Here is a 26,946-nt window from a genome sequence, read left to right as displayed (position 1 = left end):
TGCCCCAGTTTCCTTTAATTGAAACAACTACTAGAACAAGGAACCTCTCGACATTCATTTTTGAAGACGTTTTTGCATAGAGGCACTGAAATCTAATGGCAAGTTTTTTTCTAAAGAGAATTGACTTGTCAGTCTGATTTAATTGGAAATTCTGCATTAAAAGCTATCTAAAAATACATATTTCATAATGTTCGCCGAAATAATATAAAAACTACGAGCAAATTTATTTAAGTCGCCATGCAATATCCACAATATTTCCACAAGGAAAAGTGAAAAATAGCTTCACTTTTTATTAGGCTTGATGGGCCCATGACTAGAACTAATAACCATTGCAATAATTAAAAGTTGTTTTCTCAAATAATAAAATAAACACTAAGGTCGAAGGAACACCTCTTCGACAGGGAACCCCTATTGACACTTATGTCAAAATGTTAAAATTTATTTAATGTATCTAATAAAATGTAAGTAATATGGCGTTTTTAACTAATCTACTAATCTATGTTTTTCTATAAGGATAAGTGTACAAATTTCGTATTCCAAATGGTACAGTGCAGGGTGTGAATAGGTCCTGACACGAGTTCTTAAAGTATTAATAGGTGTTCTTTTCACTCTATGCTTTTTCTCTTTAATCATTGTTTGCGTGTTCCATTAAATTGTAGTGGCAAGTTTTTAAAACATTTAGAATTAAGTTTAACACTAAACCTACCAAGGCCCGATCAAATAGACCGGTTGAAAATTAACACATATTTAAATAGTATAATGCCTCTATCAAACTTTATGAATTTCTTAAAAAATGCATGTAATATATTTTTCAATGTTTAAATTTTATTTTTTTTGCTCTTTTCCAAGAAAAATTTGTTGAGTATCCTACCCTACCGCGGTTTGTCATTTGACCGAAAAATGACCAAAAACGGTCGGTAGGTTTAATGTTAAAGATATAAGCATAGAGTGAAAACGTCAGCCAACACACATTTTGAGGTATAGTCTTTAAAAAACTTTGATGAACTTAGATAAAAAAGATCCATATGCAAATTTGCTAAATTTTTCGCTTAATTTATCATAAGAGAAGTAGGGGAAAGTGCGCTATCTTCGGACGACTCAAGCTTCGGACAATTCAATTTTTTCTCTATGTTTCTTATGGATTTCACCGATAGCTCTTTTCTGAATATTTAAGGTACTGAACTACCTATATTAATATGTTATATTATAATGGGCCAAATTCATTTATAACACATTGAAAAGAAATGATTTGTGCGAAGCATAAAATGTCCGCAGGTAGCACGCTTCCCTTATCAATAACTACAGTCCTGGAAAAAAACTATTTGATCAAGCATTTTTGGACCAAAGACTAGAACGCTGTTGGATTAAAAAAACAATGATGAATTAACCAGGATTAAAAGATCTCTCAAAGGAATTCATGCTTATTGAAGCCCGATATAAAACTAGCTCTGCACAGAGAAAGACAAATCAAAATTATATTTAAGATTTCGGACAACACGAAAATTTACAAGTTCGAATTTCGGTAATAAGTTAGAACTTTCAAGGGTGTTGTCCCAACTCCTAAGTTGATTTGTTCGAAGATATAAATTGTATTACATCTGCTTTGAAAATCACCTTGACTTCTTGGTAATCCTGCTCGAATTTCGAAATGGCCGAGAAGTCAACATTAGAGTATTCGTTAAAAAATCAAATTCTATCTCAGTTATTGATCAAATACTTTAACTTATTAAATAGTATTTCGTAATTTCGAATATTCGAAAATTGATTTGAATTTTCTAACAATAAAGATATTCAAATTCAAACTAAATAAGTAGCATTTTACATTTTGCCTAGACACTTTTACTTGAGCAAGATATATCTGTTAACTAGGGGAATACCGGTTATTGACGTATAAGGATGAACTGCCCGTCTTAATAATCTTTAAAATAAATTCAAAAATTTGTTGGACCAGGGGCCCATCAAGCCTAATACAAAGTGAAGCTATTTTTCACTTTTCCTTGTAAAAATTTTACATCTATTGCACCGCAACCTAAACAAATTTGCTCGTAGTTCTTGTATAATTTTGGCGAACATTATGAAATATGTATTTTTAGATAGTGTTTATTGTACGATTTCGAAATATATCAGACTGATAAGTCAATTCTCTTTAGGAAAAAACTTGCCAATAGTCTTCAGTGCCTCTATGCAAAAACGTATGGAAAAATGAAATGTCGAGAGGCCCCTGAATAGACAAAATAAGGCTTAGTCTTTAATTTTTTTTATCATCTAATTCAGCTTCGATCATCTGCTAAAAAAAAATAAATATACTTAACCTTTTTAAAGTATCATCTGCCAACTATACAATGATTGAATGGAACGTTAAGTGCTTCTGTATTTTTCCTTCCAAAAAAAAAAGACTGACTCTCTCGTAAACTATTTTCAAGGTGATACCAGTCGTTTTCAAATTGTTTGTTGTTTTTTTCGGTTCAGTCTCTCAAGCACGCATTTTCCAGCAAATTCTCGCTATTTTGTTGCTCTGTATGGTTGTTTTTTCTCACTTCTTCTCGCCTAACCAATAAATCTTACATACATATGAGATTTTCTCTACGGCCGTGTGACTCAATAGCACAAGTTTACTCAAAGAAGTGTTGTGAAGTAATCGATGATATTGAGTAAAAATTGAACATTAGAGACACGAGTTGACCTAAAAAGATGAGAAATATCAAGTTAAAGTGCTGGTATTGATAGTAAATTTTTTTTCTCTCCACAAAAGTTAGTCTGAGAGAGGCGACTAATTAATTGAGAAAAATACACCACAATACAATTAAGTTAATGAGATAATGGGCAATATTACAATAGATTAGATGTTATTTAGCATTTACCCACATTCCTCCTCTCTTCATCTCCTCGTGTATTAATAATCATGGGTATATGGAGGACAATGGCATAACATTAATTTCAATATACCTATGCCTAGGGAAAAGAAATGAGGAAAATTTAATGCTCTCGCGAATGCGGTGGACAGATATTCACTGAGGAAAGACACCTTCGAAAAAAAAATGACACACAAGAGAAGGGTATGGAGGTGAGGTAGAAAGCAAAAAGCAGCGGCACTAATTAGAAAGTGTCCAAAGCTGAAATGGAGAAGATTTATATTCTACGGGATGGAACAAGAGGGACAGAGATGGGAAATATGTAGCCGAAACGACCACGATAATTCTTCAGCAGTGGAATTTGTGTGATTATTTTTTGCTATTCTTCTTTTCCTATATAACCATGGATTTGAGGTTTTTCTCCGGCTCCAACAGATCACCCAGAGATCCAATGATCAGCTCTAAAGGAGGCAAAGAAGTGCCAAGAGAAATGGATAAAAAATCACTTCAATCACTGAATGTACCCAGAATCTTTTTCATTGAATTTCCATTGTCTGGTGGATTTCTCGAGGCCCCAATTGAACATCATCTTTTTCTCACACCTCTAATTTTCACTTCACCTTTTTTGGTTAAGCCCATCAAAGAGCAATCCCAATTAACAATCATAGAAATGAACGTTTTGTAACATCTAATAACTCATTGGTTCTGCCTCTATTCATCTTGCAATTGGTTTGATTTAGTTTTGACGCTCTAGGAGCAACTTAGTCAATTCTCTGTACCTTTACTTTAGAAAGTTCTATCAAGCCACAATTAGGTCATGTTCATCGTAATTTGGACTGTGACTGTGGTTAAAATTCCTATTTTTCTGAAAACTTTGTCAATTAAAAAGAGGTCCATAACTTAGAATTGCAGCTAAAAATTAAAAGCAAAGAATAGACCTCAGCCTGGGTAGAGTTTCATGAAAGAGGCACTTAAAAAGTTGCTCATTAAATAACTTAAAAGCTTTTTATTTAAAATAATATAGAGTGAAAAGAACGTCTATTGACACTTTAAGAACTCGTGTCAGCACCTATTGACACCCTACTCTGTACCATTTGGGATACGAAATTTGAACATTTCTGTTTATAGTAAAAGGTATATTACAGAAAAAACGCTATATTACTTATATTTTACTAGATACAATAAATAATTTTCAACATTTTGACAAAAGTATCAATAGGGGTTCCCTGTCGAACAGACATTCCTCCGACCCTACAAAATATTAATAAAATTATTTCCAGATAAAAATTACTTATTGGTGCATAAAAAGTTCATTACCGCTTCATAACTGATTGGAATCAGTTCAGACTTGTCAAAAGTTCCAAGATCTTTACGATGAGTTCAATTATGAATCCTTTTTCGTGAGAAATTCTCTCTTAAGTGATTTCGGCCTTTGATCTGTAAAAACGGTAAGAACCGTTTTTAGGAATAATTCAATGGTATTATCGCGCGATCGGTATTATCGTTTGAAAACGAACGAAACGTTTTCAAACAACCCCAAACTGACATGGTTTCAGAAGGAAGGGAAATGCGAAAAAACTACGCCAATTTTTTAAGAAAATGAAAGGAAAAGCTCCATAGACCTGTTTATAAAAAGAAAAGAAAAAAAAAGAAACAAAAAACAAAAACCAAAAAAATATTTCGCAACTTTTGAATAGAAAAAAAAAACTCTCTTAACCCTTTAAGGACGAGACACGTTGTACGGACCAAAAATCAACAATAAAAATTAAACCAATAAAATTTGTGAAATATCTCACATCTAACCTTGGAAAGTCCAATAGAGTCTGATTTGTGTCTATGAACGATAGGGACAAAGAGCACAAAGATTTATATATTTTTTTCTGGCAATACCAATGAATGATAAATTTCGTTCTTATAAAAATATTATGTATAGTTATCGTAGTTTCTAGTGTCAAGAGAGCTGTACTTAAAAAATTTGAAAATATAAAAAAAATTATAAAATAAATCAATGCGGTAGTTTCAGAATTCGTTCTCTAATTGGCTCGAGGTTGGAAGCACAAAAAATTTGAATCAATCACAAATGTGGCTTAATTAAATTATTTTATGGAATAAAAACCAAAAAAAAAAACATTTCAGAAAACATTTTCTAAATTCACGTATTCACATTAAGATTCCCTTAAATTTTCCGTTGATCTCTAAATTTCAATATTTGTCTATACGAACATGTATAAAAATTTTTGGCCAGAAAAACTTTTCTTCACTTCTATTTTAATCAGGAAATTGTTTAAAATCGATCCAAAAAACACTTTGAACTGATTTAGTCTGAGCACATAGTAATTTTTTTTTAATAAAAATGGAGCATCTCGATGCAGTTTGTGTCAAAATGCTCCATTTCCACGAAAATTTCTAATTACAAAGCCTTTAAACTTAAATCTTCAATGTAAACATTGTTATAACTACTTTTAATTTCCAATTTTCTAAAAATATTTTTCTATAATTAAAATAAAATTTTATTAAAACTATTTCATTCGAAATACTTACTGATATAATTTTTAATAAAATACTGAACAACCAAAAAAATTGAAATGTGCTTGAATAGTGTTTTATTTTTCAGGCAATATTATGAAATAACGTTTAATGGAAAATTATTACAATTCTTAAATAAAAAAAACAACTTCAATATTTAAGTTAAATACTTATTGTTAAAAAGAAATATTTTTTAAAATTTTTCTTATATCAAACTGCGTATTATTATAAGTTTAGCGGAAAGTGCCCATGCTTGATACCATTGGAAGCTTCGTAATAATTAAATTTTTCCTATGTTTCTCAATAAACATTACTCCGCAATATATTTTAAAAAACTGACCACTTTCCCATAGTTTTTAAAATATAGTTGCGATGAGTCATATATATTGTGAAACATAGAAAATTTAGTCTTTACGAAGCTTTCAATGGTATCAAGCATGAGCACTTTCTCCTAGCTTAAAATTTTCATAATTTTTAATTTAAATATCCTTGTGAACATCTGTAAAATCAAAAATAACTCAAAAAAGTTTAAAATTTCCATTTCAATTGAAATATACTTAAAGTCATTTTGCTTTTCTAAATTGAAGTCCTTTATTACAGTGTACTAATCTACCCTATAAGAACCAATTTAAGGATTAAAAGCTTAAACATTTATCTTAGGACTGAAGGAGAGATCACGAATGCTGAATTCGTATATTTCAGAACTTCAGGATCCAACTTCAGGGTCATTTTTCCTATCGCACCTCACAATCCAAGTCAATCTTATTAGTTGTGATTGTGTTCTGTATCACCTGGATTACATGTTGGGTTGGTAGATTCTCCAGGATTGGAGTGTCTTGTGAAAGTTCACACACAGACACACATCACCTAATCACTTTTTCAATTACGAAAATTATCCCTGCCAAGTTTCTGGCAGAATAGCAGAGTAATTTGACGGAGTTGTGTGGCCCCTTATCAAGAATTCTGGGCATGTTTCTCATCCTTCTCGGGGGCAAATGGTGGATAGCAAAAATCTCCAAAGTGAGAAGAAAAAGTGTCGAAATTCGTGTCAATAATCGATAGAAAAGTCAAGTAATTTTCCCTTAAGAACGCCTATGTGATACATCCAAGTGGCTTTACTACCATTGACTTCATGGAAAATTCAGAGGTGCTAAGAGAATGTTTTCGCGGGTGAAAGCCACCACTTGGCACCTTATTGTTTGGCACAAAATCACAATGAAGTGAGAAAATTGCACGAGGAGCCCCCCCTCAAACAGCATGGGGGATATTGAGCAATTTTCCCAAGCAATACCATGAACAATATATCATTTTATGACATATTTTACAATTTTTTAATTCATACTATAAATTTACTCCCTCTCAAAGAATATCTCAAAATTATACCACTTTTTTTTGGGTACGATGGGCGATGGAAAATGTGGGTGAAATTCCTTTAGATGTTTTGGGTGAATGACAAAAATTCTTGTTTGGTATGGAATGTCCAGGGAGATGAGAAAATACCCCCCAAAGAAAAAGTCTTCATAAGACATCGTGTCGCCATCGAGGCGTGCAATAAATCTTTCCTCCGTAATTTTCAAACGCACATTAAATATGAGCTGCACTCAGGGAAAACGCAGAAGAAAATTTATGCTTACCTAGAAGATGGGAGGAATACATAATTCGTTTATTAAATTTAAATAAAATCAAGTCTATTATAGCACACGTGCTATAAAATTTATAGTATGAAACAAGAGCAATAAAGCGAATAAGAGATATTTTATTTATGCTGCTTATTTCCTCAGAATGGATACTATTCGAACGGGTATTATGTAATCAAAATTAGAAGTGTGCTATAAAGTTATAGCACTCTTGCTGATAGTGGAATATCATAATTTTAAAACCAAATCTAGTACATGATTGTTATCAAAAACTTTGATAAGTTGAGTCTCTAAAATTTCAGAAATATTGAAAAAGGTTTGCTATAAATTAAACGACTATTAGCTAAGGTAAAGTGCCTTATGTCGAGCACTTAAGGCTTAAGGATAGATTTTATGAAAAAACAGTTATAATTTCTATTTTTTTTATAGGGTTTTTACATAAAACTATATAAATATTATTAAATAAATAAATTGAATAAATATTTCCACCGGTCGACTTAAGGAACCCAGGATGCTCGAGTTAAAAGCTCCGATATATAGTCTAACATGATTTGACATTTACAACGTATTAATAGAAGATTTACTATAAAATAATCGACTGTTTCCTATGCAGTTTTTATAGTTAAAGCTCCTGGCATCTTTGAAATATTAAACAAAATTTACTCTTAATCGATCAACTAATTACCACACAGATTTTATAATTGAAAGTTACATCATAGACTTGCTATAAAACAATTATCTCTTTCTTATTTTTTTTCTTTTTTCACTTCTTGTTTTTTTTTCTTTTTAACTTTATTTTCCTTTTAATTTTTTTCTCTTTATCACAATTGTAAGAAGGATGTAAACTAGTTTGTGATTAAATAAATATTCTATTCTATTCTAGTCTTTAGAGTTTTTACAGTTAAGAGCTCCTACATTTATGAAATATCCAAGAAGCTTTGCTATAAATATGCTATAAAAGCTTAGTCTTTTGAAAAAACTCTTAATAATATACTTTTCACTTCTCTAAGACTAGATTAGTAGCTTTGCACGTCGAAAGCCGTATTTCAAAACATTCAGCCATAATTGTACTAAAACACTATAAAGAAACTTAAAATATATGGTTCAATTAAAAAAATAAATTACATTTTCTCTGAGTACATTAATTCCCTGAAAAGATATCGTGTCTTTTGAAATCTGACCAAAAGAAAAATTCCCACAATTACTCCTCTTCCAATATGACTGCTGTCGCTGGAAAAATTTCATCTTCCACTTTGCTTCCTTCCGTGCAAAAATTTCTTTAATATGGGAAGAGAGATATTACGTGAGTCTCCATGGTTTGTTTTCTCTCTGGGGAAAAGTGGAGGAGAGATATTAATAAAAGCGACGAGTGAATGATTGATTGGATTGTATCTCTCAGTGACTGAGATCAGAGGTCATGGCTGAAGAATTAATTTTGCCGCGGCGTTCTCAATTTTCTCTATACCATGGACTTGGGCTTTTTTTTTGTGTGCCATCTTTCTAATCTTATAGGCATTATTGTGGGACTTTTTGCCGCGGGATTGTGTGCTGAAAAAGAAATTTCCGTGTGCCAGAAAAGTGAGTGCAAATGTATAAAAGAATTTGTCCATCTTTCATTTTCATACACACAAACAACTTCAATCAATTGAAATTAATAATGGAAATTATTCATTTTTAATGTCTTTTCTGTGTCACTTTTATTTCACAGTCTGAGCATAAGTGGTAGTCTTTTGAGAAGTCGCACCAACTGTTCCTTGTTTGCAGGCCCTTCTGTTCAACAGAAAATGAGTCCTGATGCTTTAATAATAAAAAAAATGACTCAATCTCCCCTCGATGATTTCTCCGTAATTGTTCAATTCAGAACAGGAAAAAATTGAATAGAGATGGCAAATGTTCAAGAGAGGGTAGTTTAGGAATGGGATTCCGGGGAGTGAAAAACGACAGCTAATGGTTGTATCTACTTAAACCCCAACAAGAGATGAAGCGATTTTTCTCTTTACTTGGGAACAAAACATCACTCCACCATTAGCATATGCAAATTTTATCTCCACCATAAGAGTACACCACCCCTTTCTCCCACCCTTTCATACGAGAATTCTACCATGCATCCATGCAAGTGGTTGCAAGACACGCTGGTTTTCTGAAACACGCCAGAATATTCACACTGCAGCTTCCTAATAGTCTCTAGAAATATCTACAGTGTTAGAAATGTATACAGATGCTCTGCAAATAAGTGAAGCATAATTTTATGGTTTTACCATATTGAAAACATGTTAAATGTTAAATATAATTTGGCGTCTAGCTTCGCATTTTCATATTATCATTACTGTGATTTTCAATATTTGGCGTTTCATTAAAAGAGTTCTAAAACTCTCGTAATATTTTAAAAATTTAAATTTAGTACAAGTCCGACTAAGAATGGGTATGTAGAATCGATACGCTTCACATATAATACTACTAATCTGAGTTTAATTATTTTCCACTATCTGTCTCAATTGTGCTAAAAACAGCCAAAACTATTCCAATTTTTAGTACAAATTTAGTACTTTCTTTTCTAAATTACAATATTGAATGACATTGCTTTGAAATATTTTGAATTGAATACTATTAATGTGACTTTAAAAATTTTGAACTTATTTTATTTTTGCTAAGGGGTCCCAATATTTTTAAAAGAGTGCTAGAAATTTAGTACTGAACTTATGTACGTTTATTTCCATGGTAATTAGTGCCGTCGCTTCGTCGGCTTGACGAACATTTTATAAAAAATTAAGGTAATAGTGTAAAGTGGTACAAGTTGGACAGTGGTACAAGTTGGACAATAATGGTACAATTTGGACAGGACTTTTTGTCTTGATAAATTTAGTACTTCATTTTTATTTGTATATTTTTAATGCTTTAGTTTTATAATTTGGTTCCTTGTGCTTCAAAACAAATTTTGTACTGTATTTATCAAGAAAAAAGCCATGTCCAACTTGTACCGGCGAATTGTCCAACTTGTAACACTAATTCCAAATTATATCACTTTACCCTAATTATTTTTTTATACATGGTTTCAATTATACTCAAAACTTCTCTAATATTTTTGAAATTGCGTTCAAAATTTAGTACAGACCTGGAGCGAAATTCTGTAACGATATGACAATGTCATATCACAAATTTTCGTACTAAAATTCGGGAGCAGGGCAACATTAAAGCCGGTTAGCATCGAATAGCCACTGCAGGGAGCTTTATGAAGCTTTTGAATGTGATTTTCAATAATTTTTTTCCGAATTAACCACATAAAAATTTTTATATTTGTCATATGACATTGTCATACTGTTACAGAATTTTCCTACTGATCTACTTTACTTTATACAATCATTAGTAACATAGTAATAAGAGTTTCACAAATCAAAACATTTAAGTTATTTTAAACATTTTTCACTTTCTTTCTAAAAAACATTTTTTTAGTCTTTTAAATATATTAGATATTTAGTACATATTTGAGGTAGGCATTTTCACTTTATTGCATCATACTGAAAAAACTAGCAAAATACTTAGCACTAGTTCTATTCAGACTTTATTTTTTAATTTTTATTCGCAAAAATTTCAAAGATCTGATATAATTTATTTTAGTACATGTCTGTACTAAATGTTCAGCTTAAGCTTTATGTTTGTGTTTCTTTTTTTACAATCGAAAACACTTTTTTTAATTGTTCCAATTTTATACATTTGACAAATAATAACAATTAATGGGACACGAAGGGAAATGAAATTTATAAAATTATTTTATTTTTTAAAAATAAAATTTTTAACATTTAATATTTTCAACATCATTTTTGACATTAGAATGTCATGAATAACTAAGTGCTATACTCTTTCATTATAATGCTTACTACATATTACTCGTGAATAATTAACCAATCAATAACATTCTCTATTAGGAGTGTTACTATACTAATTAAAACAACTGTATGTCAAATGTACTTGCAAAATGTAAAGGCTTATATGTCTGTGGCACATTGAATTTTGTGTATCTCTGAAGTTCTAAAACACTATATTTACGAGACTGAAAATTTTCCCACCCACTCTTCTTTAATTACATGAATGTAGAGACTCCTGTTCCAAAGCAAGAATCTCAAATTTGTCCTATATAACCCAGATATTTCCAAGAATTCAAGGTTCAGTTAATGGTACGTTGGCGCCTTGAAAATCCGATACATTGAGAAATTCTGACGAAGAGTTTTCTTAAGATAGGAATGGGGTGTTTTATGTAAAATTATCCATGACGATAAATAGAAAAGTTCCAACAGTTTCTTAATGTAAAATATTCTTCCGAAATATTCATCGAATTAGCAAGAACATTGAATTTCACTTAAAAAGTAAAAATAACAAAATCAAGACCTTATTTTTCTGTAGGAAAAAAGCTTATTATTTACTTTAGAATATATATACTTAAGGAAAACTTTTCTATCTCAGACTCTTGCTGAATTTCATTCAGAATTGAGGTTTACTTTTGATATATAGACATATATTGTCAATACTTTTTAGGTACTGTAAGATTTTTTGAAACTTTCGCAGGAGAAATTATTTGTCTCAAATGAAAAATAAATTCGGGTAAATTGCTGTGGAAGTAAAATTCGTCAAAATTGATGTAAAAATAATTGGGAAATTGCAATGGAATTCGAGTGGAAAATCTTTTCTTTTTCGCAACTGCACCATTCTATAGTGCTTTTTCTTCACAATAATCTCAAGTAAATTTTACATGGAAAACACGTCGCGTTTTTATTGCCATCCTTCCTTCTTTTTGTCCTCTACAACGTTGCGTTTTTCCTCATTTTAACGACCATCCACTTGGGATTCTTTTTCTCACCTGCCTCCACCTCTACATCCTTTTGCATCATCCTATCCCATTTATACCTGGAGAATTGAGACCACGGGGGAGAAGCTCATAAAATGTGTTCTACGACGATGAAAGTGAGTGAAAGAAGTGGAAGTACAAATGGAGTGTACAACGACTCACAATCACCCCATTTGCACCCATCAGACTCTTTCAAACTATATTATAAATTTTTTTTTACCCAATGCCAAGTGGTTCTACAGAATGCATTTTCTACTTTTTTTATGGCCATTGTGGAATTTTTAATGCATTTTTTTTTAATATCGACTAAATACACGCAAAAGAAGATCGTTGTAAGGAAAACAGAAATGGTAAAATGTTCAATCGATAAGTCTTCCAGGTCTTCCAACACCTTCCACCACGCACAATATACCTTGCCGGTTGAAGTGCATGAAAAAAGGTTGATTGGAGAATCATTTCTGTTGATGCATGAAACTAAACCGTATAAAATGATGCACTTCCTGTGTCTCAAAACCCTCAAAGAACAAATCAATGAGGAGTTATTTAAATCATCCAAGTCATTAACTTCTTTTACTCACTTTTTGAGCGTAAAATGGAATGTTCTTAATGCAATTTTGTGGTTTCTGGAGTTGCTGCAGCGGAAGAAACGTTCTAGATGAAGAGTGACTTAAGAATGCTATGAAAAAGCTATTAAAATGCAATAAAATTGTTATAAAAACTGCCTGAGGCTTGCAGATCAATTTACACTAACAATTTATAATCCGTTGCAATGGTTAGATTTTGAATTTAATTAAATATTCTAAAACATTTTTGGAAGAACTGCAAAGGTATTTAAATATTCCCAAAACAGTCAGAACTTGCTTAATAATTTTACTTTTTTGAGATTCTTAAAATAGGGAGAGGTGGGGCTATTTTGAGGTCTGGCACTACATTTTGATATAGGGTGTGCCAAATTCCGGACAGCTTGCAATTTCGGCCACCTTTTTTGATCCTCGAATTTCCATGAACTTTTAGATTTTACATACTCTAGAGATTATACAATGCAAAAGAATAACAAAAAAAGTATCTTCGACAAACGAGATGACGTGAAAAAGATATTGGAAGAATTCCCGAAGGGCAAAGAACTATGAGAATGAAGGTGGCCGAAATAGGGCACCAAAGCTATGTCTATATTTTTATTTATTTTAAAATGTATTAAGAATGATTTTAGAGTAAATAAAGATGGTAAACTCTTTACAAGGTTCCCAACAACATTCTTTCAGAAAAAAGAATTAAAAAAATCAACTTGTATTTAAAATATTACATTTCAAACTTGAGACTTTGACACTTGCATGCAACTATGCCGAAATTTGGCACACTTACCCTACGGTTTTTTTTTGCATATAACTGAAGCTGGACTTTATAAATATTTTATTTACTTCCATAATTGTTTGGACTAAAAAAACAAAATTTGCAAAAAAAAATCTAATATCAATGTATAGCTCAAATAGCCCCACTTCCCCCTATTCTGATTATCATTGTACGTGAACCTTTTTTTAGAAAACAATATTTCTCTTCAGAAAAAAAACGGGCTTTATTTCACAGATAAGATAGAGCCATAATGTTGAATTTGTAGCAGAGCTGACAAACTCTTTACCCTCAAAATTATAACAAAGAGTTTTCCTGACTCTCTGTACTATTGATATAGTATGACCTAAAATTGATATGACTTTCACGCCAGATAATTGATCAGACTTTCCGACTATTGATCGAGTCACTTCCTGGGTTCATTCTTAGAACTTCTTGGGAATATGTTGAGAATAAGGAATACTGATAAATTCTCGTAGGATTAATAATGAAGGAAATTCAGGGAATTTTCAGGCAATATTTTACCAATTTCCCCCAAGAACTGAACAATGAGATTCAAACCGCATCAAATCGATTTTATCGTTTGAAAAGAATAGGAGAGGGGAATGCAATTTACCATCAAAGTCATTGATATGAAAATGTGGTAGTGAGTATGCAATTAACATAATGTTTGTTGGGAGTGCAATTGATGTTGGAGAGGCATTTGCTAAGATGGATTGTTGAAGCACAATATTCAATATTAATACCCTCAGATTGCACGGCACATTGACTATGAGACATATCTCCTATAGTGCTGAGAGTGTCTTCATGTACATCAGAAGAATAAAACCGATGCCTCTTATTGCTTCCCCACAAGATCTCCCCTCCGGGAAATGCTTATACACACTCACGAACAAGGTTTGAAAATGGAAGGGAATATACATATATGTATGCGAAGTAATTCAAGATAAGACGCTATAATTTCAATATTTATACACCAAATATTTGCACGAGGATGGGATTTAAGTGTTGTGTGTCTAAATGGAATATATTGTACATCATTTTCTATCTTATCTCAGGCACAAGTTAAATTTGTATCTCCACCGCAATAGGTACCACAGTAATGTTTGAGAAAGAAGTCACCACGATAGGGTTAGCCTAAGTAATGCGTTAAAAGAAAGTTTTGGAAGTTTCATACATCAAACTTAAGTCTAAATGTATGATCACATATAAAGCCAAATGCATAATGTTGAAATGTACAAGCACATGTACAGTTGAAGTATTCGAAAACGTAATTTAAATCAGTAGTGTGTTAAGTAAAGATTTTACCTTTGTATCGCTAATTCTAATATTTTTTGTCGTTTATGATGATTTCTAATGCCATGCACACAGCAAAAAAATTTTAATGTCTTCTTTGAAACTTTATTTCTAGATTTCAAATTGAATTTTCTATTAGGGGAAGTGTGCCAAATTTCGGCCAGCTTCTAATTTCGGCCACTTTGAGTGTAATTTTGGCCATGCAAATAAATTAATTAAATTATGCATGTTATCTTCGAATAGTCAATGAATTTATTTTGCTTTTAAATATTTATTCATTTTAGGATGTATTAACACAAAGACCGTTAAATTTTAGGCATAATTTGAAATTAAATTGCGTTATAAAAACTCAGTGTGGAAAGAATCTTACAAAAAATGTGACAGATCGATTGTATTTCTAGCACTCTTACGATTTGTGGTGAAGTGCAGAAGGTTTCCTTCGGTGTTTTTTTCATGAAAATTGATTAGTTTTCTTTAAAGATTATTTCTGTTTATGTTAATAGTGAATCAATCTTTAAATTTCTGGTGAAATTTCCCTGCTGGATCCTGTATTTCGCGTAAAAAAGTATAAACTTTGTGAGCGTCTCTCCGGTGAGGTAGTGTTGCCTATTCCGGCAACATCTTTTGCTTTCCTAAATTTCTTATTTATTTTTATGTTTTTTTTTCAATTTCTGAGTTCTACAATCTCCTGAGAAAAAAGCCATCGCTTCTGTGAAAAAGATGATGTTGAAAAGACCTTAGAAGAGTTCAGAAAGGGCAAATTCCTACGGGAATCTGCGCGTAAATTTGAGATGTTACTCTTCAGATCTTCGGGACAAATTACACGGAAGATATCAGGGCTTGGGGGTCATATAAACGTATTAAACTGAATATTAAACTCGTTCCGTTTGACGTTTTGAAATTTTCTATCCGTTGCGTCACAAAAGGTGGTCACAAACACGGTGGCCGGTATTTCACTCAAAGTGGACGGAATACTACCCAAAGCAATGTCCATATTTTTATTATATTTTCAATATTTTAGGAAGTGATTTAAAGAAAACAAAGATGATAAACTAGTCTTTAAGGTTCCACACAACCCTCCCGAAAAAGAAAGTAACAAGAAATATCAATATGAATTAAAAATATTGCATTTCAAATTTAAGACTTCGGTGCTTATATGCAACTATGCCGAAATTTGGCACACTTACCCTAAGCGGCTAGTAAAATTTACTGTCCAGATAATAAAATTTATCATTTGGCTATTATAATCTAATATTCAGGCACGAAGATTTACCATCCAGTTGTCAGAATCTAATATCCGGATAATAAAATTTATTATCCAAGTTGTTAATCCTTCTTGATTTTCACAATTGTTCTCTACGTACAATTTTTTCATCAATTTTCTGCTATATTCCATCAGACCAAGATTCTTCTATCTACCTAGTAAATTTTACTATCCGGCTATTAGTATCTGATGTCCTCTTGTAAAATTTACTATACAACTTTGGAAATCTAATATCCGGCTATTAAAATTAATATGCGGCTTTTAAAACTTACTATCCGGATAGTTAATAATCTGGCTAATAAAATTTAATATACATAAGACAGTAGATTCTAAAATCGGGCTGTAATATTCTATAACGCCTAACTGATCAATCTAAATTACCCTCTATTTAGAGATTTTTTGTATGGGGGGTGATAAATTTTACAATCTTAGTTTTATCAGTGTAAACATCGTTATTAGACAGTAGTTAAGGGAAAGCGCGCTACCCTCGGACGACTCAAACTTCTGACAATTCAATTTTTTCTCTACGTTCCTTATGACTTTCACCCATAACTCTTTTCTGAAAATTTGAAACATTCAATTTCATTTATAACACATAAAAAATGATTTGTGCAAAACATAAATCGTCCGAAAATAGCGCGCTTTCCCCTACATTCAAAAAAATATTTTAAATAAAGCATATTTAAAAAAGTAGTATTTAACAGAAAGTACTTTTTTAATATCAAACAACAAATCGACGGAAACATGGTCAGAATTTTATTAAATTCGATCAAGAAAAATCGAGTTTGAAATTTTATGGAAACTTAAAAGTCAATAAAATCACCATTGAATTTTTACAAATGAATAAAAAAAGAGAATTTAATTAAATCTTTGAATATTACAAATTCATCATTGCATACTTTGAACTTATTCATTTCAACTTGCATAGCATATATTTATTTGAAGTTAAAAATTTGAAGCTAAAATTGAAGTTTACTTTATGAAATGGTGAAGGCATCAAAGCCTTTAACTTGAAGTGATGTCAAGTTGAGTGTTTAATCGATAATTTATTGAATTTAAATTACATTGCAAATGCTTTCTGTAAAACACATTGAATAGTTGAGCTAACACACTTTTAGGTACTTACAATCAGTATAGAACAATTGAGTGATCAACTGTGAAACACATTTGCCAGTTTGGAGAAATTCAAGTGTACTATTGTATTAAAATTGTATTAGAATGAGGGATTAATGAGAAGAGGGATGTGTGCAATTTCAAACTAAAATCGCTATTGTTGTGAATATTCATTTAACAATGTTTATTGCATTATGGGCTCATTTCGCCTTTCCTATAGTGCATGTTCCCTTGCCCAAAATTATGCCATTGAAAATACTCCCTGTAGAAAATGTTAATGGAAGAATTTCCTTTGTTATTTTGGCCGAACTGCTCATTATTGTAATGTATTGAAATGGAAATAGTATAGTCAATATAAGTTTAAAACGCGAAACGTTTAAATATCTCCTACAGTTGAATAATATTTAAAATTTGATGAAAAGAATTGATTTTGAAATTGTAATCAATTTTCAAATTCGTTTATTCGTAACACAAAACATAATTCAAAAAGCATCCGTTTCATATTCTTTTTGTATTGCAAAACGGCAAAAGTTTTTATTGTGATGTTCTCAATGGAGTAATACTTTTTGGAGAATCATGTTCCATGAATTATACACAGCTCTTGTTGACTATTTTAGAGTTATGAATAAAATTGCAAATTTTATCCAGTTATATTTCATGTGGTTCACTATTTTAGTATTTAGGTGAAAAAACAAACCTCAATTTTGTCATGCTATTCGTATGACCTATTCAATTGGTCCAACTGATAGGACATCTCCTATGCACTAGAACACTCTGTCAAATGCATTTTGGCAGGAAACAAAGGCATCCAATGAAGATGAGCATGGAATAATAGAAAATCGTCAGGCAATATTGTTTTGGGATGCCCGCCAGGGAGATAGTCACACTCGAGTATCATCAAATCCCCTTGTATTGGCCCCTTTGTGAGAGGGTGGAAGCATTTGAATTATTCAGAGCAAAGTGATTCCCCATATAAAATACTCTCGTACACCAAAAACAACGCCAGTTGCAGCCCATTCAATGTTACCATTGGCGAAATGCATTTCCTCCTTCCAACCATCTCAGTCCCACTATATATAAATGCCTGAATACTGCAAACAGAGAATATTGGAGATACTATATACACATGGGGTGTGATTTATTCAAAACAACCGTCATCCATCCATCCATTCAGTCAATGTCGGACTGTCTGATAACAGTGATAGTTTATACGGCATTTGACGGAAGTAGTGCATTCACCATGTCACACCCTGATTGATTGCCACTGACTTAGCTTATCAACAAAATTCTAATTTAGCCCACATTCAAAGGTACTCTCACGAGTTTGACCCTATTGCCGAACTATATTTTTATTTTCTACGGCACTTAATTGCAGGCTAGGACCGCTAGGAATATTTTTAAAACTATTGAACTAAACTTCAAAATGCATCGCAAGGGAGACCGGGGCAGATTCAACCAACAAAATAATTTTTTCTAAGTAGATAAGAGCTTCTAATCTAATAATTAAGTAGTAGTGGGTTATGATACTATTCCAATGAAAAATAAAATGGGGAAATCTCTCACCTGAACGTTTTTTTAGCTCATGACTGTTCTAAAGTGTTTCTGCATTATCGATTCTTCTTTGTGTTGCTTCCTGTTTCGACTGTTTTTCCCATCCTAGTCGTCTTTTAAAATCACCAAACAGCCGTGACAGAAACTAACACAAAGAAAAGTCGATTATGCAGATGCACTTGAGAACAGACGTGTACTAAAAAAATTATCAAGATTAACATTTCTAACATCCTATTCAAATGTGCGAAAATTTCCAGCATCTAAAAATTATCCGAATTGCTCGACAAAAATTTTGGAATTTAAAAGCAGAGAAGAGTTCCCAGTAGGGTCAAAAGAACACCACTTCGACAGGGAACCGCTATTGACACTTTTCAAAATCTTGAAATTTATTTAAAGTATCTAATAAAATGTAAATAATATCACGTTTTTTCCTTGGTTTTCGTTTTCTAATAAAAGGATAAGTGTTCAAATTTCGTATTCCAAATGGTACAGAGTAGGGTGTCAATAAGTCCTGACATGACTTCTTAAAGTGTCAATAGGTGTTCCTTTCACCCTACATCTATCGAAAGAAAAAAGTACCAACAAGCAAAAAAAAGCTGCTACATTCATCTAATTAAAACTATAAACTCATTAAGCCCACATTTTTTTTAGATTATTTTAAGAGAGAAATATGCTAGTTAAAATTTAGTTTTTCATGGAAACATATAATAAAGCTCATAATTAGATCATTATGGTGACATTTTTATGACACTTTACTTTAAGAAAAAAAGAATATGTTAGGGTGCAAAGAACACCTATTGACACTTTAAGAAGTCGTGTTCGATCCTACTCTATACCATTTGAAATACAAAATTTGAACATCTATCCTTATCAGAAAACGTAGACCAAATAAAAAAATCATATTATTTACATTTTATTAGATACTTTAAATAAATTTCAAGATTTTGACAAAAGTGTCAATAAGGGTGCCCTGTCGAAGAGGTGTTCCTTTGACCCTACATACAGTAGACTCTCACTCAATCGGCTCTTTTTCAATCGGGCGAAAAATTTTGCTGACAATTTTCACGTTTAATTATAAAGCTAATTCGATCAAATTTGTTGTAGTTCTTCCTATTTTATCGTGATTCTTTATAATTGAGCGCTTTTTGTGGAATTTACAAAGGCTTTGACGTCCAAATCTATCGCTAAACCGGATGACATTTTGCCCCAAATGCCCAATTGAGAGAGAGTCTACTGTATCGTTAGTTGGATCGGTAACTGGGCTATATGCTCTGTATCTGTATTTATTGCAAATAACGTATCACTGCGTAACGTTTGCAACAAATACTGATAGACCGGTGATCCAATTGACGTTGTATTGTATTTTTTTTTATCTAAATGGGGAGATATCGATTATCTTTCATCAATTTCAAAGAAATCCTATATTTTCCCAGGCATAGTTAATCTTCTGTCGTTTTCCCTCTAGTCATGAGTTGATAAACAGATCAAGCGATCGGGGAACGCAACTTAAGATCTTTAAAGGACCCCTACATTTGTCTGCATTTCCTTTATTCGTCTCCATCTTGCAGAAAAACTGTTTTGGTGGTAAAAACTTTAATGTTTCAATGTTTTATAAATAATATAATTGAGTATTATTAAGATTAAGTAAGTCTCGTTAGTACCTCTGAATAAGATTTTCTCAAGACTAAAAGTTATAAAGGTTCTTAGGGAGCATTTTTCCCATCCTATTGGAGTAAATAAAGACTAAACTAAACGGTCTTAGAAACTCGAACAAGCCTAAACAACTTTTAACCAGAAATAACTGACAAAATTAACACGTTATACTGAGAGAAATCCGAAAAAGGTAAAATAACATTCCGAAAATGTTCATTTTACTCTGCAGCACTGATCCAAAATCGACGTAAATATTACCCTTTTTATGTGTATTGGGGGTTAAAGTTACCCTTTTTCATGTTAATTTTACCCTTAAAAAGGTGTAAAATTAACATTAAAAAATGTTGATATATTTTTACACCTAAAAAGTGTTAAAGTTATGAGGAAAAAGTTAATCGCACCTTCTTTTTTCTCAGCGTATGAACCAATTATAATTTTTTTTTATAAAATTCAAAGGAACTTTAAACTATCTTTTTTATTTTTTGAGGGATTTACAAATCGGTTGTGAATCATTAAATTTAAAAAAAAATACATGCAGTGATTAAGTACTTCGCGAAATGTTCAAATTCATCAAAATTTACACAAATTTTCATATAAGAAATATAAAAAAAAAGACTTCTAAAAATGCTTGTATTTAAATGTGACGACGATGCTTTTTTTCAATAAAAAATATAGTTCTGTATTACTTAAAATCAGAATTCTAATTAATAGTACTTGATTTTTTTTTGGAATATACTACGGTTCAGACAGTATCAAGCGTTGCCCAGATTTTCCATGAAATATACATTTGCATTTCCTGGGGTAGAAAATGAGAAATGTTTGCAGAGGATGTGTGATTTTACAAGGTAGCTAAAAAGCACACAGCTAATGTGTTTTGTTAGTTTGGTAAATTTTCCCGGAGAAACTAATTAATAAAGATACACACACTATACCCAGATAAAACCAACTTCACTGTTATATTTAATTGGTGAAAATGGTTGAAAGCTCAACATGATGCACCATAGAAGCAATTTTCTACATCTTTTGCCATTGGATGTTCCAGGTGAAAATGTTGTGCAGTGGAAAAGAATGCAATTGTTTATCTTTTTTTTACCACAGTGTCGCTTATGTAGAAGTTGCGCAAAAATTTTAATTATGCACCGTACTGGAGAACAGTGTATAAAACATTTGATGTAGACGTAGACAGTTTACGGGTATGAGTTTAATATTCTTGCGGGAATTTTCAACAAATTAAACATTGATGGGGTTTCTCAGTTTCTCAACTTTGAGGAATTTCATGTGTTAATCCAGATTGAGCGATAAGAAGTTTTTTTTTTAAGTAAATAGAACGTGAAAATATTAATAAGAACTTGCCTGAGAAGTATAAAATGTTTAAAGCTTCACAGAATTTGTGGGAGTTTCGTGATGAGTTACTTCTTAGAAATTCCATTCAGCTCTACGAGATATCACTGCTAATTCTTCATTATTTTATCTTTTAGAAGAAAAAAAAAAGTTTATAACATCTCAAAATCTCCTTGAGATTGAAACATTGAGATACGACGTGATAATTAAAATTGCATGAAGATTTTCAACACTGTGCTGTTGATGATCTCGGGCTTCGGGTAACTTTCCTGGCAGAAAAGTTTAATTGACGCTGAAGCGAGAACATTCTTTGCAGCAATATGAGCTCAAGGCTTTTTTTGCATAACTTTAAATACTAATTAAGAGGAGTTTTATTCACAAATTAACCCAATGGATTATTTTCCATCCACACGCCTTTGTTGGGCAATTTTCTGCAATCTCTCAAGAAGATGATGGCGCGAGCGTCAATTATTTCCAAATGAAGTGCACATCAGCCAGAAGTGCAAGTGGTCTGATGCAAGAAAAATCGAGGAAGTATGGGCATAAGACGAAGGGCAGAAGAACATGAGAAATCTCGTCTGGGTCGATATCACATTCAACATTCCGGGCATTTGAATGAGGAATTTCCCGTGGAGTCAGTGATCTTCGTGGCGTTCAATTATCAATTCCCATTCATGATAGTGGAGAGTGTCTTCTTCCGTTTGGATCATCTTGCGCGTGGACACAACTTGTTTTTCTTCGTTTTAAACGATACAAAATGCGGGATGTGACATATATGGTCTTGGACAACACACAACAGTTTTGTCGTCTTCCCCTTGTTTTATGAAAGTGAAGCGATTTTTTGTCTGACGATGATTCTTGCTCTCTTAAGGCAATCTCTTTCACCAAGAGTGGCAGAGTTACTGTATGATGCGGATGAGTTTCGAATACTAATGCAAATACAATCAATCTGTTGAGAATATGCGAATTGGACTTTCAAATCCATTACATTCATTTCAAAAAGTTCACGGAACTTTAGTTCAAATTCTACTGTGAACATAAACACTAGGACCAGAGGATCTGGGTTTGATCATTAATTGAATCACATTCATGAAATATTTAAGCTTACATAGGTGCAAAACAGATCAAATTTCATTACTTAAATATTCTGGGGATTTCTACTACCGTTCAACACGTAAAGAACGAACCTAGAACAAAATGCAAACCGCCAACGCGGAGCTATTTTCTAAAGACGTCCGCAGTCTATGATGATCCAATGGAAAAAGAGCGATCTTGCTTACTTCTCTACTCATTATATCCGATACGATCCTCGTCTATCACCCGCAATAATGATCAGTCAATCTTCTACTATCCATGAGAGACTAAGTGGTATCATTTGAAGAGTAGACGTTCTCTTAACAAATATTCTCTCCGATTCTGATACCCGAAACACTCCTTAGTAAAAACTGTTCAAGGAAAAATCGTTGTCAATAAAAGGTGAAGTCATCAACATCATTCGCGTGTAATGAGCGCCTTAAAGCCCTAATAGATTCAGGCTGATCCTTATGAGTAAGTATTTTTTAACCCTATAAAATTTGGCAGTAAAGATTTATCCAAATACACTAAGAACTTAGGAGCATCGATTCGAGATCCTTTGCATTAACTTCCTTTACCTAAGCCTTTATTGCCAGATTTTACAAGTGTAATATTCTCGAGGATCAGACTGATCTTACTTAGGCCCTACGCTAGGAATTTTCCCAGAACTCTTAACGTTCCTTCTAATGGATTTAACCTCTACGACCTCTACACACTGGTAAAAATAAAAGGGTCAAATTGATCCAACTGGTAAAAATGAAAGGATCACCGAGGATCCTTTGAAAGTGTCCCTGTTTTGACTCTTATTTACCTCCGGAATGAACGAATAAAAACAGTGATAAAGTCATCTTTGGTGTTCGCTAAGATGAGAGATATACGGTATCATTAATAAGTTCGGAATAAAACATAATCTAACGTGATAAATTTGCATACAAAATTTCAAGAGACACTAGTGATCTTTTCAAAGGTTCAAATATGATCCAACCTTTTGAAAAGGATGGAATATAATCAAATTTGATCCTTTCATTTCCACCAGTGTACCGCCATCCAGCATAAACTACCTAAAATCACTCTAAGACACCCCTCAGTTACGGTTTTCATTAGAACGTTTTTAGAAGGAATCGGTATGGATGCAAGAGACATCTATGATGTCTATACGAATACCAACAGGGAGTTTAATCTTTGCGAAGAAGCTAGTGCTATCAGTAGGATGAACAACAAGTAGTCGATGGATTGTTGACCGTTTTTGCGACCCTGCAACCTGTTAATTGCAGTACAGGTAAACAGATGAGTAAAAACGAAAGGTTTCGACCATACCACCATGCGACTTCCCAGTGATCCGGTGCCCCAAGAATGGGCAAGTGATGCCGCGAGGTGGAAGAAAATGTAACAAACGACGTGTCGGAATGTGACATTTAAATTCGTGTTTTCCTCCGCATGAGTGACAAAGAGAAATAAAAATGAATGGTGCACAAGCAACACGGCATGATCATCGATGATCATGGGGGAAGTCAAAATGGTATTCATGAGTATCGCGCTTATACACCAATTTGACTAATTGCCCAATGGGTGTGTGTGTATTCTGGGCGAGATTGATTGTGCACCACACTGAGGACACCACAAGATCACACACCAGACTCACTTCCAAATGAAGATCATCTTGTAATCTCTAATGGATGGACCCGGAGTGTGTGTCTCGGTGTGATTGCTAGTGGGAGATCGGGATCTTTGCCCAGAAAGAATGAGCCAAATGATCGAGAGCGACCAATTACGGAGATCGCTGAACTTGCGATCTGTCCACGGTTGGCGCAGTTCATAGTGGAAAAAAAAAATGTGGTACATTAGAAAATGCTACATTAAATTATTAAATATGCTAAGTAAATTCATTCATCTCTGCACTGTCAGCTTGAAGTCTATTCATTTCGTGAAATTTTCCAGTAATTTACAAAAATGTTTTTAAGATTCAACTTGCAAAGTTTCAGAAATTTTGGAAATTATTGCCATCAGATACCATGGGCGAAAAGAAAAACATGAAACGACTTCCAGCAGTGCTGAATGTCTGGTTCACTTCTTGATGTTATTTATCGTATCGCACAGCCATCCCCCCAATTGAGCATTTGCATATTATTTATTGCCCATTGTCCATTTTCATTTCCCCCCGTGATGATTTCTAATCAAGCCGCCCATTATTGTGATTTGATTTACACTTGAGTGATTTACGATCCCATGATTTTCGATTCTCAGTCTCTACACAACACCAGAAAGGTCCCCCCCCTAACAATTACCTTTTGGACTCGAGAATGGGCATTTTTTATCACGTGGCGAAGAGGGTGTATCCCCAACTAAGACCGTGGAGAACCTCTAATTGTTGAAGATGAATAAACATTTCTCGGGCAGCTTTACCACAAACGACAATATGGAAATTTCTCTCACCGCATCTGCACCAAGGGGAGCATGTTGGTAAGGTGTGGTGTACGTTATGTTTATTGTACAGACATTGCGTTTTTCTTGCCTCAGACCTGCTTTAAAAACAAACAGTGATGGTATTTGATTGCTTTCTCAATCAAACGTTAAAACTTTCTTTTATTAAGATTATTCTGAACTTGAAATTTTATTTGTGAAAATAGAGAAATAATATTTACGAAAATCATGTTAAAATCTGTAAATATATTCTATATTCATTCCATTTCAGAGGGGAATTCTATAACAATGCGACAATGTCATATGACAGATTTGAATAATAAATTCGAGAATAGGACAAAAATAAAATAAGTAATCATCGAATAGCCATTGTAAGTTGCTCTATGACGGTTTTAGTAACTTATATCAGACAGATTATTTATTCGTTCTTCCGAATTTATCCCATAAAATATTTTAAATTTGTCATATGACATTGTCATACTGTTACAGTTCCCCTACTGGACAGAACTCGAACCAACGACTCCGTATATATTCAATATTTCCTGCATTACCTAACAACTGCAAAGTTCTAGTCAAGGATCTCACTGACAAAGAGCTGACTGGTGCTCTTACGCACTACTTTACGAGATCTCAAGAAGTTATATTATATCAGTGCAGAAAAATATGTACAAGAACCTTATGACCTATTGAACTTTATAACCTATTGCAGAAAAATGCTTTTACTGAAGTAAAAACAACTGCTAAAAAATTTTCAATACGCCAAATATTTATAGAAAATTTTCATATTGTGCAGAGGTCATAAGTCGATAATTCATCGACTGTCGATTCTAAAAAAAATTAAATAATATCTGCGCTTCCTGTAATTAATATAAATAGTTATCAACAGCCACTTTTTTTAAGATGACAACTTTTCAGGAGAGCCAATTGATGGCTATTGATAGCCGATTTCCTATGCTATCCGTATAATTTTTTTTAAAAAGTGGAATATCTCGATACCCGGACGTCGGATGACCACCAAATTTTCACTACAGTAGACTCTCTCTCAAGTGGGCATTTGGGGCAAACCCAAGAAGCAAAATAGCTGCCTTATAGAACAAAGTATTAGACAAGTTTTTTAGTGCACTTTTAAAAGACTTAGTCACAATTTTCTGTTGCAAATCCTATAGAAGCTCTTAAGATCCTTCAGACTGCGGCACTTCATTTTTAGTATTCTCAATGATAGAACTAAGAGCGTTATAAGCAAATAAAAAGATTTTTGGTTCTATAGTGCATTACTTAGGGAATTCTACAATACTATGTTAAGAAAAAATTGTTTCTTGGGAAATATCATACGGTTTATCGATAGATTTGGGCGTCAAAGCCTCTGTAAATTCTACAAAAAACAGTCAATTATAAAGAATCACGATAAAATAGGAAGAACTACAGCGAATTTGAGCAAATTAGCTTCATAATTAAACGTGAAAATTGTCAATAAAATCTTGAGCCCGATTGAAAAAGAGCCGATTGAGCGAGAGTCCACTGTAGTTATAGATCCCGGTCCCAGAAATAGCATATCTCTCGGAGTAGTAAAAGGCTAAGTCGACTTAGCATAGTATGGAATGGAGCCGTCGAAATGGACTATAATTTTTAAAAATCCGTCATTCACTAAATATAGCAGATATAGATTTATCGATGCTATCGATTCAATAATAATAATTGATTGAGATAATTATGCTTTGAGGATTTAAAAGAATTTAAGGAGTCTGTGTACATCTCTTTCTATGAGTGGATTTCCCTTGACAACAGCCTTCGTAAGGCATAAACGGCATAAAAGATGATTTTCAGTGACAAAGTGAGGAAATTGTACGACCCACTGTGATTGATGATGCAAGTATTTCAGCCTCACATTGCATGAACTTTTACCTCTTTCAACTCCTTTCTCCCCAGAACAAAAGTTCTCCACAGAATGCACCCAAACATGCGTTGATGGTAGCAAAAAAAAAGTAGGATAACGAACAAAGGGGAGAAAGGTAGGTAGCATAAAAAAGAGCC

General features: G+C 32.8%; 1 protein-coding gene and 1 long non-coding RNA gene across 4 annotated transcripts in view; one reads left to right on the top strand and one right to left on the bottom strand.

Moving 5' to 3' along the window:
* Positions 1–19,450, bottom strand: part of LOC129803483 (uncharacterized) — an 81,913-nt gene extending 62,463 nt beyond the window's left edge. For both annotated transcript variants that reach the window (XR_008751864.1, XR_008751865.1), the window contains exon 1: positions 19,430–19,450. This is a non-coding gene — a long non-coding RNA (uncharacterized LOC129803483). The remainder of the gene's footprint in view (positions 1–19,429) is intronic.
* Positions 1–26,946, top strand: part of LOC129803481 (leucine-rich repeat and immunoglobulin-like domain containing-NOGO receptor-interacting protein 4) — an 85,855-nt gene that overhangs the window by 2,705 nt on the left and 56,204 nt on the right. The gene's annotated exons all lie outside the window — the stretch shown is intronic.

This window comes from Phlebotomus papatasi, chromosome 2, assembly GCF_024763615.1.
Source record: "Phlebotomus papatasi isolate M1 chromosome 2, Ppap_2.1, whole genome shotgun sequence".
NCBI classification, from domain to species: Eukaryota; Metazoa; Arthropoda; class Insecta; order Diptera; family Psychodidae; genus Phlebotomus; species Phlebotomus papatasi.
This window is presented reverse-complemented; position numbering and strand designations above follow the sequence as displayed.